Source organism: Serinus canaria, chromosome 9 (genome assembly GCF_022539315.1).
Source record: "Serinus canaria isolate serCan28SL12 chromosome 9, serCan2020, whole genome shotgun sequence".
Classification (NCBI taxonomy): domain Eukaryota; kingdom Metazoa; phylum Chordata; class Aves; order Passeriformes; family Fringillidae; genus Serinus; species Serinus canaria.
The window spans coordinates 4,074,124-4,087,794 of NC_066323.1; the positions used below are offsets into that span (position 1 = coordinate 4,074,124).

The 13,671-nt window shown below is 44.4% G+C and overlaps 1 long non-coding RNA gene across 1 annotated transcript in view; it reads left to right on the forward strand.

Annotated features, from left to right (window-relative positions):
• Positions 1 to 1,795: 1,795 nt before the first annotated feature.
• The window catches only part of LOC127059928 (uncharacterized), a 33,698-nt gene continuing 21,822 nt past the window's right edge, over positions 1,796 to 13,671 (forward strand). Inside the window, exon 1 of the long non-coding RNA XR_007778279.1 lies at positions 1,796 to 1,908. This is a non-coding gene — a long non-coding RNA (uncharacterized LOC127059928). The remainder of the gene's footprint in view (positions 1,909 to 13,671) is intronic.

Below are 13,671 nucleotides of genomic sequence, written 5' to 3' on the forward strand. Positions count from 1 at the left end.
CCCTGTGCCACACACAGTGCCTGACACCACCAGTTCCTCAAACACATTACAGATGGACATGCCTGCAGGCAATTTTTATCCTCTTGTGCCCATACCAAATCAGAAAGTCAATTTATCCTGAAAAATTGAGGCTTTTATGGAGGTTCTGGTGTTCAAGAATATAGGAGGGAAGATGTGCTTTTCTGAGTATTCCATTCTTTCCAATTCCTACTCTGGAAATAGGAATGTAATACGAATGTCTAGGAGTGTAATTTCCCTTTTCCTGCTGGCCATTGGTCTGGAGGTGTGCTGTGCTTCAACAGAGTTGCTGTGGAACATCACTGGCCACTGCTGGGTGACTGTGGAAAGGTGGATAATGAACAAGCAGCACTGGCTTTGTCAATATGTCTGTTTCCCTTTTTATTTTTCTAAGCAAGAAACCCCAGTGATTTGTTGAACAAGTAACAGTTCATTTGCAACTCCCCAAATGAAGCTAAATTATTCTGAATAAATTAAACATTCAAACAGCATTGGAGCAAACCCAGTCTCCTGATGGAGTTTAGCCCTGCTTGGAAATGCAGATGTTCAGCCTGATGGACTCCTCAAAAGTAACCAATGTCAGCCCCTACCCACCCTCACAATTCCCTACCTGTAACACTTACACAAGCCTATGCTCCTTTTTATATTTTTTTCCCTGTCTTTTCCATGACTTACAAGATATTATTCCCTGCTGGCAGTTGGATTGTCTGAGTATTTCCCAGGCAGAGCATGCTCACAAGTGGAATACCAGCAGTGGGTCTCACCACAGAGCAGCCCAGCAGCTCAGCCCTGGACTGATGAAAACAGACCAGCTCTTAAATTGAAGAGTCATTTGACATTGTGCAGTTAATGTTCTCCCTTATGATAATTAATGATTCTTGAAGGCAGGGGGGAGCAGGGCATGGGCAGCCCAGGGTGCTGCTGGCCAGGGAGAGGAGCAGGCAGGGGAACACATCACTGGCTCCTCTCTGCAGGAAAAGCAGTGGGGGAAGGAAAATATCTGTGGGAAGGAAAGAAATGCTACCAAACACTGAAGTAGAAATTTAGAGCCATTTTAGCAATCCCTGAGGAAATTTGTGATTTTGCCTCTGGTAGGAAGGATCACTGGGTAATACACAGCTGTCAGTGGGTGCCAAGTGGCCAAATCTGGCAGTGGAGATGTGCTTAAATCAGAGCTGGATTTGCCTGCTTGTTCTGCTTTATTGCTGCCCTTCCCTGACTTTTCCCCCTGTTGAGGTTGTAATTTCTGTCAAAATAACTGCAGAGCTCTGCATTTTAATCCCATGTAATTACAGTCCTCGGGAAATCGGTCATCCCTGCATCAGCCATCCTCCCTGTCCCCCCTGCCCCGGCAGAAGCAGATTGAAGAGCTGTCACAGAAGGCGGCTGGAAGGGGGGTTTTGTTCTCCTCAGAGCCCTTTCTTGTCCCCCCCGTTGTCATTTTCAGAGCTCTGACTCGAGGTTCGCTGCCACAGCGACAGCCTCCTCCCTAGCATCCCCTCCCGGGGCAGGGAGGGACACGAGAGCCACCCCAGTGCCACCTTCAAAGCAGCTGTGACTCAGCCTGGCGGCCGGGGCTCTGTTGGGAGAGGATGAGGCGGGGAGGCAGCGGCTCAGCTGGCAGGAATCAGCTGATGGCCTCACCAGCCGGCTCAGCTGGGCTGATTCACCATGGTGGAGGGTCCTACCCACTGCCATCCCACACATAAACACCATCCTGATCCGAGACACTGATCAAGGCGATTGTGATGGAGAGAAATGGGGAAAAAGAAAAAAAAAAAAAAAAAAGCCTTCCTGTTCCATTTAAAGATCTGGGAAAATCAGTTTTCTGTTATTAGTTCTCAGTATACCCCAGTAGGCTGCCTGGTGTCCTCCTTCTCCAGCAGTGTGGTAAGTGTGGGCTTGGGAGGGCTTGCAGCAAGTTTCTTGTTCTGTTCTTTGGTGCAAATTATCTTGCCTTAGAGGAAGAAAATGTTATCTATAAGATTTATTTTCTTTATAAGGATTAAGGGTGAGGATGGCAGTGAGAATGCAGGGAAAACCAAGTTAGAAATAATATTTCCAGCAGCTGTTTTGTGGAAGATCCCTACTTTTATTTATTTTATCCATTTGTCACTGTTGCTTTCCAATTCCTTCAATGTGTTTAGTCCACACACTTCTCAATATTCCTTGCTCTTTCAGCTGGGTTCTGTGTTTTGCTTCCCATCCTCTAAATCTCATCAGTTTGCTGCATCCCCCGGATGATGCAGCTCAGAGTCAATAATCCTCTCTTGGAGAAATTGCTTCTGGCAGGCTGGAGACCCAACTGAACCAAAGACACCTACAGAGTGCTGTGTTTTCCTCTGGGCTCACAGCACCTCCCTGTACAGGAGATGGAGTGTGATTCAGAAGGCAGCTCTCAGCTGAGCTATCACCAATTAAAAATGCCTTTTTTTTTTTTTTTTTTGTATTAATATAGAAGCAGAATTCCCTTTGCCTTTGTGTCAGGTTGGTTGTCAAATGTGCTGTTTGGCGCTGAAGGGAAACAGTTTCAGTCCTGTTGCCTTCCTGAACTGAAAAACAAGAGGTTCTTACATGAAGGAACTGCAAGGACAGAGTAGAACCATGGAAAAATATCAGTGGGGATACAACAGGTTGTAATTGTTGTGTAACGTGGGATTCAAAATAGCTTAATATAGATCTGCTACTAGTAACTCTTGTCATCTATCTATCCCAAGAACTTTTGAAACCAAGTTATTACAGGGCACCCCTTTAAACCAAAATAGGTCAATTTGTCATTGTGATAAACATTCCTGTTTGGCTGTGTGGACAGTAGATGTGCACCAACCCAAACTTTTTCATAATAACAATACTAAAGATGGAATAGAATGTCTTAGAAAAGATGAATTTCAGCTGTCACTCCAGCTTTGATTGAAGAGTTTTGTGGAGGCCACAGAAGACCTTACAAAAGAAGGTTGCAAGCTCAACTGTTGGTTTTTTGAGCGAGGACAAAAGTTTCAAATACATGGCAGAGAGTGAATAAAAACAAACCAAGAGTGGTCCTGCTGTAAAGTGTCCATTGCACCCCAGAGAGAGCCCATGGCAAATGCAGCCCTTTGCTGGCAGAGTGCTCTTGTTGGGTCTGGAAATTCTTGTCCAAAGCTCAGAAAAATCAAGCAGCCCCTCTTGAGTTCCTTGACCTTGGGATTAGGCAGGATGCAAAATAAGAGGACACAGCAATAACTTGTTTTGAAAAAGTTATTCAAATTATGTTAAAATACACGATTTAAAATATTAGTTCTGGCAGAGAGATTGCTGGAGTTTCAGTCAAGAGGAACAAATATTCAATAAATTAAAAAGTCAGGAGCTAGCTCTATAACAATTGCTTTGTAAGCAAATGTTGGCTTTTGTGGCTGGTGTGGAATGTGCTGGGGAAGGGATCCAGCTCAGGGTGGACATTGCCATCATCAAATCCATCTGAAGGAATGGCTCAAGTTTGCTCTTTTGTTGGCACTCAGGAGCCTCACAAAGATTTACCAACTCTTTTTATCATTTTCTTTAGAGATGGGAGTTTTCCTGTAAGAAAGCTTTGGTTCATTTGTAAATGTAGGAGGAAAACTGAGCAGGGCCCCCTCCATGCCAGTCCAGCACCATCATGAGCAAAAGTTAACTTGTATTTTAAAATTAAAAGCCATGTCTAGTCCAAGAAGTGCATTTTATTTATTTCACTTTTTTTTTTTTTTGTGCTGCAAATACACATCTAATTGATGCTTTCAAGGCGGAGTCTAGAGTATATAGTAACATTTCTTTTGTTGTTTATCTGGTAAATCTGCAGTGCTATTATTCACCATGGCTTTGTCTCCATAGGAAAAGGGAGACTATAGACTACAAGAAGGAGCTGGCAAAGAGAAATCAGTTTTTGGCAGTTCAAATAATTCTTAATAGGAAGGGGAAATTTATAAATTTTAAAAAATAAAAGATTGCTAGACAGTGGTAATCTCTTCTGTATGGAAGGGTGGTGTTGTTTTGGTTTTAATTCTCCTCCCAGCTTCAACATTTCCACAATATTGAACAGTTTCTTTTATTTTCTTAAAACTAATGTTATTCCTGGTCTCCCACCTGAGTACCCGGGGATGAGCTAAAAGAAAGCTCTAAACAGTGAGGGTGAAGTATATCTTAAAAGTGTGTGAAATGCTTTTTGGGCATGCAGAATCATGACCTGGATCTGGATGCCTGTTTTCCCCTGCCTCATGGGAGACTGATCCATGGAAGTCATGGGATTCAGATGGATTCAACATCAGCCAAACAGTGGGCAGAAATTAAGGAATGAGAAGCAATAAGTACAGATTGGAATGAAAAAAAAAAAAACCTCTGGGTTTGGGCTTGTTTATTTAATTATCACATTGATTGATGAATCTGATAAAGTGAAATTTTGACATCTGTGCTTGCTTTTCCCCCAAACTGAACATATCTGTTCCCTGCCTGCAGCTGCCAGGGAGTTCCAGTCCTTTTCCAGTAGCCAAAGAAATCAGAGCTTTCATTCCACCAACAGGAGCCAGGAACAAGTGGTTGGCAAAAACTTTGCCTTGGGGATGGCAGAAAACTTGTGATTTCTGAACCTGAGCCCAGACCTTCAGGTCTGTGCCACCATCCCATAATGACCCACGTGCATGATGAACTTTTTACTTAGGGAGATTTGGAGATGGACTCAGGAATGCTTGTGGAGGGGTACTGATACACTGAGGTCCTCTGGTCCTTAAAACATCTACAAGAAAAGCAAATTAGACATTAAAGGTTTGACTTCTCTTTTCAAATTATTGAAATGGCATTGGAGTGGGAGGCATCAGTCTTGCACTGCTGAGGAACATGGAATTTGATTAGTCCCCACTCTGCTTTTTTTTTTTCTTTTGCTCAGGAAAGATCTTTTTCCCTTGCAGAAACAATTTGTTTGCAGTTTGTACTAGCAGAGCAGTGGAATGTGCTCTGTCCCCATTTTCAGATTTTGTATTATGGAGAACAACATTGTTGGCTTTTCTTGTCTGGGTATTTAACCTTCACCTTCCCCTGGGATTTTTGCCACCTGAACATTTCTCATTTCTGTGTTTTTCAGCTGAACATTTCTCATTTTGCACAGGCAGATGGTGATAGGACAAGAGGGAATGGTTTTAAACTAAAAGAGGAGAGATGGAGATTAAATGTTAGGAAGAAATTCCTTATTCAGAGGGGGTGAGGCCTGGCAGAGGTTGCCCAGAGAAGCTGTGGAGGGGCTGGGGAGACACTGGCATTTCCCAGTCTGCACAGCCTGCTGTGAATCCCCAAGAGGATTGACCCTGTTCCTTCCCAAAAGGTCAAGGCAAGAGAAAGGCAGCTTGGTGAGAGTCTGCTCTGTTTAACTGTGGGAAGATGTGAAGGAGAAGAGCTCGTCCATCACTGCTCTCAAGAGCAAAATATAATATACAGAATTTCTTCTGGAGATATTGCTAAGCTGAGAACCCATCACTCACCCACAGTCTCTGCCTGCAGTTATTTTTCTTCTATTGAGTGCACATAAAAAAAGAAGAAAAATTTCTGTCTTTCTTGTCTAATGCAATTGCTTTACTTCCCATCCCTGTTCAGTCCTGTGCTCAAGGGATCCCTCAGGCTGTCAGGGCTGGGCTCAGAGTCCCCTCTTGCAGGTAAAGGGGCCCTGCTGGGTAGCACTGGAGAAGGAGTCTCATCTGTAAGCACAGGTTTGGAACAGGAGGGCTGGGTGATGCTTCTCCAGGGTGACTTTGAGTAAAATGTCCATGTGCTTCTCATCATCTTCATGGCAGTAACTAAATGCAGAAGGACTGTAGGGCTGTGGAAACCAAGAAATGCTCATGGAGTGGCTAAAGCAAGGTAGGGGCTTTGCAGATGGGAAGCTATCAGTGATATCTAAATGCTGGAAAGCAGCACAGGACTGGCAGATGGCAGAAGGCATTTTACAAAGCACTTTGTTGTCCTAATCACTCTCTTTGCAGTCTGTTGGACTCAGAGACACCTTTGGGCCATGGACTTAACATTCTGACGTAATAATGCAAATTTAGTATTAGTGTTGTCAGAAATAGACAATACTTTCTTTTTGAGCTGGAATGGAATATTTGAATATTTGAATATTTTTAGGATGGAATATTTGACTGCCTTGCCGTTTTTTCCTGACAGCGCAGTAATTTACTTTCTTTATTTTTCTTTTCCTATTTTGCATTGTAAAAGACCTGAGAGTAAATACAGAATATCCCAGGCCTTGCAAGCTCTGTTGGTGCCTGGAGGACCAGCCTGTACCAGCCCCTGGCCCACCTGGTGCACACACAAAGCTGTTCTTGAGTGCTTGTGACAACACCATGCTGTGCTAGGAGTGTTCTGGAGGTTGGTAAAATAACTCTGAGATTCAGTGAGAGGAATGAAGAACTCTAAAACACTTAAAATAGGTAAAGGAGGAGATAATGAACCTTTTCCTCATAACTAACAACCTCGCCATGGGGTCAGGAATTATTACTCATGGTTTGCTCAGCCCACTCTTCCATAATGCCTTTTCTTTTTTTTTTTTTTTCCTTTAAGTTTGAAAAGAGCTGGGTGGGGATGAGGATCTCATTTTGATGCTGAAGTTGCAGCACACGCTGTGTGATCCTGGGGTGGTGTCTGGGGCTGAGGGATTGAACTGCTTCTCTCCATGCCACAGAGCTGCCTTTGCTGCTGAGAGGGTGGGGAAACAGCATGTCAGCTTTGGTAAATTGGGGTCTTGGGTCCCTCCTTATCCCAGACTGCCATGGATGTTTCCCTGCCTCCATCTTTTGTGCTGCTGGCCTCCTTTTGCCTTTTCCTTTGTCAGCCCTCCCGGTCCCTGTGGGATGTGCAGTGCAGTGCCATGCACAGGGCACATCCCACGGGCTGTGTGGGAGGGCACTGAACACATGTGAGCCATGGATGAGCATTTCGTGCATCTGCACACAATTTCCAACTCCTCTGCTCTGCCTGCTGCAGGGTTTCCAGGTTAAATATCTTTGGGAGCCGGGAAACAGCTCAGCATCCAAGAAAAATCCAATTGACTGTACAATAGCCTGGAAATTGTTCTTTGATCAAGCAGCACTTTCATATCACCATAAACAGTGTAGGAGCACAAACTAGGTTACAGGATGGCTTTCTTTTCTGTTGTTCTATTTAATTTGATAGCCTTTCCTTGGGTATGCAAGGGCTTCCTGCCTCTCTCTCCCTGAAGGTGAAACACAGATGGTGCAGTACTGCTTGTATTACACAGACAATAAAAGGTATTTAACTTTTTTTTTAAAATGCATTTCAAGCAATAGAGAAGAAAAACCATCCTCAGAGGTTTTGAGACATTCTTTAGCCTAAGGCTTGGCCTGAAGGTTAGAAAGACTGGACAGAGGGGATGAGCACCAGAGGAAGGGTACTAAATGGAGGTTACAGCGCAAAATACAGCTCAGGTTCCATGTTTGGGGTTTCCCTTGGCTTTGTTGTGAGACCTGTGGAGAAAGCAGACTCTGGAGCAAGGAGCAAAACCTTTGAAATAACTGACTTCAATGAAGAGTGCTGCCTTGGAGTGGACAGTGGTGCCCCTGAGGGAGGGTGACTCCTGAGCCACGAGCACTAAGCTGGGGGTGAGCCCAAGAGTCCCCCTGGCTCTGGCTCTGGCTCTGGCTGTCCTTCCCCTCCCTTCAGAGCAGGTTCTCTCTGTTCAGACTCCAACATAAATTTCCATTGCAGTATAAGCAATACAAAGCCAAATTAAGGAAATTGAGTGTGGCATTAGTCATTCCCTAGGCAAGAGCCCTGCCTGAGGAGGAGGAAAAAGCAGAGTAAGGCATCACAGCAGGGTTTCTGTGCAGTGCCAAGGCAGCCACAGCCCAGACCTCCCTCACTGCTGCTCAGGGGCAGCAATATGTTCAGTACTGAGCATATTTCATAACATTGGTCTGTCAATGGTGTCAATTCATCCTGTTCTCTTGATAACTCCTCTCACTCTTATCCACGAGGGATTAAGTGGAGAAATACAGTACTGCAGTGGATTGTACAAGGATTATCCAGGTTTTCCTATCAGCTGTATCAGGAAGGCATTTTAACTGGAAAACTGCAAGTTCAAGCTTCCAAGATTAACCCAAAGAGTGTCATGTTTTGCAAAGTTCAGGAGCCTTGGTTCAGTTTTACATTTGGATTCACTGATAGTTTCTGTGATAAAGGACTGGGCAAACCCAGCAACAAGTGCTGACCCAAGCTGGAGTTTGAGGCTACATTTGTGCTCATGTTCAAGGACTCTGAGATCTCATTTCCTGGTGCAGGAGGTCAATCCTTGATACCATTCAGTTTTTAGAGATGTCCATGGCACTCCCCAGGCGTGGTGCAGATGGGATAAGGTGGGATCAGGGTGCATCAGGATGGGTCAATGCTCCCCACAGATAATTTTCACAAAACTTTTTGTTCTGCAGATTGGGAGAGTGAAGCATTATGGACACAGATCATTCTGTGCCAGCTGGCCAATATCTGAGAGAATGCTCCCAAAGCTATTTAATTTATTAGCAGAGAGGTAGCCTGATAGAATTGATGGTTTTATTTCTGGGACTGAAGCTTCTTTCAAGATTTGGTCATTTGAAGGTGATGAATCTTTGCCTCAATAAGGGTTTCTGGATTTGACCCAAAGTAAATTAGTTCAGATGAGTCAAAAAGCCAAGCAAAAAAAAAAAAGCTCAGAGGGCCCCATACAACCCAAAAGTTGTGCATGAAGAGTTATAAAGGCAACTTCTTTATTGTTCTGCTCTTTTGGTGTTCTGGGGAATTCTTTAGGCAAATACCGTGGGAATAAAGGAAATATTTTTGACAACAGAGAATCCTCAGATAGACTTGAAAGGGCAACTCTGCTAATAAATTTGTTGAGGGGTAGGTTCTGCCTTGTGCAGAAACTGCTGACTGTTATGTACAATGCTTAAACTTGATTACTTCACATCTTGCAACTCTAATCACCTCTGAGTGTTAACTTATGCGAATTAGGGAAAGGATTAAAATTCTTGGAAGGAAAATGTGTTCTTTCTGATGAAGCATAAAATTAGTTGTCTCTTGGGGAAGGCCCAGTTAAACTGTTGTTTACAGGGGTTTCATTCAGAATTGGGGTATTCATTGCTTCGGTTCAGATTTCATTTAAAAATATAAAGGAAAATATTTGTCACATGTTCAGGACCACAGTGTGGGGTAATGTTTGTTGTAAGTGATGTTGCTTGCTGAAAGATAACACCAAGTTATCCCAGGGTTTCCTTTCCGCTGTTGCTTAACTTCCAATGGATGATTCTTTCCAGGTAGGAAATGGCTTCTCCTACGAGGGAAGATGAGACACTGTATGATTTGAAAAATTGAATTTAAACAAGACAGTTGTTGTCCAGGCAGTCTAGAGGAAAGCAGGAACACACACAAGCCAGGGGCATGAGAAGCAGGATCGCAGGAACAGACTGGCTGTGCCCAAGGGAAAAGCCAAGGCAGAGTAAGCAATCACTGTTTTAACCCCCCTGCCTCTGTTGTGTTTGTGTGGATAAATGAGTCAGGCTTTGGATGGAAGAGATTGTCTGTTGTCACTCTGTGTTCTGAAATTAGAAATCCATAGGGAAGAGTCAAAGCCAGTAAATGCTCCTTAGGAAGAGGCCTGTTTCATTTCATTCAAATGACCTTCACGTTAGATTTTACCAGCTGGGCCATGACCACAGCAATCAATTGAAAGCTGAGTCACAGGTGCTTGAATCACTCCATGAGTCATGTCTGATCCAAGACATTTCTGTGAAGATCCCTGGGGTTCCTGAACAGACATCTGGGGCAGGGGAGGTGCATTGTCCTCGTGAAGTGCTGCCATCCCTTGCTGGCTGTGGAGCACCTGGATGAGACCTCAGACCAGGCAGGAGCTTCTCAGGCAGCCACATCTTGTCTTGTTATGATGGGAAGCCACCCTGAAGCTGCTGGAATTGTCAGAGTCAGATTTATGACTGGATTCAGTGACCCTAGAATTCCAGCCTAGGGGATTCTATGGGTCTAACATCACTCTGCCCAAGCAGAGATGAATCTGGGGACAGGGCTGGGACCAACCCTTGGGGCAAACTGTACTGAAGTCCAGAGACCACCTAGGCAGAGGTAAAGCACTGCTGAAGGACCACCAGAGTACAGGCACCTGCCCTTCCAAATTCTCTGACAATGGCACATTTTACAGCTGCTGGTCCCAGCTAGTTCCCAGCTGATCTCACTTGTGATCCACAACAGCTCTGTTTATTCCTGCTCTTGTATCTGTGCCATGGCTCAGTGGGCAGTGATTAGGTGTAGCCTGGCAAGAGTGTGTGCCAGCAGCATTAGTGGCTGCTGCTAGGCTACAGCAGGGAATGGAGAGTGCTCACAATGGGGTTTGAAACTTTATACTAAAATTTAATGTCTAGAAAATAAGCGGTTTGCAATTTTAATCCAAATAAGCCCGAGTGGGTAATGTTTGTGCTGTAAAGATTGGTAAGGCTGAGCCCTCAGGTAGATGAATGCTTTAGGGACAGCTGGAAAAGATTCAGAGCTCAGAGGCTGATTAATTTACCATCCAGAGCAGAGACCTTCACTCCTGTGAGTGGGTCTGTGAGCATCCTGCACTCAGACTGTTGGAATGTGTCATCTTATTTTTGTGATAAGGTCGGGTTGGTGCTCCTGGGTGTTTGTGTAACACTGCTGTAAGAAAGTGAAAAGTTGTGAGAGCTCCTCAGAGGATTTGTGGATGACCTTCAGGTGTTAGGGCAGTGAGGAACTGAATGTGCCCAGCATCTTCATTGTTCTCCAAAAGCAGCATCATGTCCCTTTCTGCCCTTTCAGAAATCTTTCATGAGTTCAGGTGGTTGTCTAAGCCTGTGGGATGCCACATGAGCCATTTGTTTTGGTGCTTGATTTTCTCTGCAGCCCTCAGGAATAGGGGATTCCCCATGAAGAGTCCACTCAGTGCAAACCCAAGGCCCTCACAAGGGGCTGATGAGCACCCCACTAGGTTGCTCTGCAGTGTTGGCATCATTAATTTTCCATGGAAGCACCTAAATCCGCTCCAAATTACCCCAAATCAACATTTTTTCCCAAATGAGTGAAGGGTGTTGGCTGGGCTTACAGCTTTGCTCTTTGGGCACTGTCCTGTCTTCCAGTTCTTTGTGGTTTTTTAATCAAGAGTTAACCAGATTATTAAAAAATGGGAGGAGACTTGCCAGGCATAACAGTATTGGTTTACTTTCTTTCTGTGTAATCCCTTCTGTACTCATTTTCCATTAAAAATGATTTCCATTTCATCTTCCTGAAAACAAATATATCTTTTTGAAGACATGCCAGGACAATTAAAAGAACACTGCAAGGCCACAGCAATGTCACACATGGGTTTCATGAGCCATTTGCAATGGAAATATCTGAGACAGCATTAGATTGGCTTTCTGGGGGCTAAACTGGATTTCCAGGGGCTAAACTGCACTTGCAGGGCCTGATGTGGTTTCAGCTACAGGTTACTCTCTTCTGCCTGTCATCAGAGCAGTCAGGTTTGAATTGCAGTTCTGCGTCATGCAAAGCTGGACATGGTGTGTAGCACCAAATAATGGAACTTAGCTCTTTTGTAACTTAAGAAAAAAATTCTTGGTTATAATGTCTGGCAAAGAAACTTGAAATGTGACTCAGCATGGTGGGTCTGTGTGGATTGTGGGGACTGCAAATCTCACTTCTGAGAGGGTGAGCTGCTCTGTTCATCCCCCTGAGAAGCTGTTAGGAGACCCAGAGATAACGATGAGGACACCCTTGTCTGCACTTAAATGACTTTTTGCTTTCATCCACCTCTGGTCTGTGCAGAGGTGGCTGCTAGGAGGAGTTGAGGCTTCCCATGGGTTAGACAGCATGCACTAAATTCCTGCTGAAGCTCTCAAAGTAGGCATGAAGAAGGCTGCAAGTCTGAACTGCCTCTGCTGTTAAAGTTGAAGTTGCCTCCTACATGGAGTGATTTAAGTCCTCACTCCTCCAGACTTAAGCTGTGGAGTAAATAAGTGGTGTAGCTCAGCACATAGTGAAGAACAACACTGAATTTAATACTCCCAATACTTTCAAACAAGAAAACTTTCCACAGCAGTCACTCATATTGTACATTAATTAGAAAGATCTTAAAATACACCGATGACAGATTTAATTCAAGAGGGAGTTTCTGCAGTTCAGTTTACTGGAAGCCATGCAAATACACTGTGGTGTGGGATGTAGTTTCACAGTGAAGCATCTTGAGATTCAGCTTTCTGGATGACCTGTCTTCACTGTTGCTGATGTGCAGGTTCTTCCAGCCCTCTAACCAAAGTGCTTTCACTGGCTGGAGTCTCAGTTCCCCAGGACAAAATCTGCTTCCAACCTCCCAGAATTTACCTGATGGCCACAGCACCAGCAGAAGAAACTCCTCTGTGCAAAATGCCCTTCATCTCCCAAAGCAAGGCTGGTTTTTTTCCCAGATCTGACTTTCCCTGCTCTTTTCTTTTTTTGCTCCAACTCCAGTGGTAGAGCTGCCAGAGCTGCTCCAATCCCCACCACTTTACATGAGACATTGACCCTGTCTCTGCCTTCACCTTCAACAGGCTGGGGCAACCAGGAGCATCAGAGGTGTAAAGGTGGTAGAGAGCCTCTGGAAGTGCTAAAGCGCTGCCGCTTTAACAAAACCCAAAATGCAAACCCTTTGGAGAAAGATGGAATTTATTAGATGCACTGGGTTTGATCCTTGAGCCATTTTATCTGGAAGTCAAATTTTGCAGCTTTGGGAAGAATGAGTTTTGCACAGTCTCTAATAAACTGGAGGTCTGAGACCTTGCAAGGCAGAAGTGGAAAATGCCATCTCCAGCTGAAGTCACCTGGGAAACAGGTGACCACCTTCAAATCCACCCTCACCATCACTGAGCCCAGGACACCGGAGTTAAAGCTCTTACACATCCAAAGCATTATGTCTTCTCTTGAAAACTGACTCCAGAAAATAAACCAGGCCACTCATCCCAACCTTCTGGCACTGCCTCCAAATGCAAGTACCAGGTTGCACAGCCTGCTCTTCTCAGCATTGCATGCTCCAGACTGGGAGGCTTTTTGTGTGCAATGCCTCCTGCAGCTGGCATGGCCCCATTTTGTACTAGACAAACACTGACAGCTTTATTTCTTGTTTGTTCGGTCCCAAAGATCCTCAACATCCTGGTTTGAATTGAGTATTGTGGTTCTTCACTAGCAGAAATGTAAATAACAAAGAAATTTCATGTATTTTAATTACCTGAAGGCGTCTGGTTTAATCTGGTAAATCCTCTTATGTGATAAAAGTAATGTTGCTATGGGAACCCTATCTAACAGGAAAGGTAGCACCAGTAAATAATTAGGAAACTGATGCAGTGAAGTGATTTTTTGGTCACTGGGCACAGAACTGGCTTCACAGTGAAAGTTTAGGCCTGTGTTGTGCTTTTATATGTACAGGGTGGAAGAGGCAGAGATTTAACTGGGAGGATCCCATTCAGGCATCTTGGAAGGGTCAGCAAGTGGTTTTTTCTCAAGTACATTCACCAAAATACAGCCCACCCCCACCAGCAGTGCATTTGCCTACTGTGACACTCCCATCAGGGTTTGTTAAGTGTTCTTTAACTCAGTAATGTGTGAAGTCCT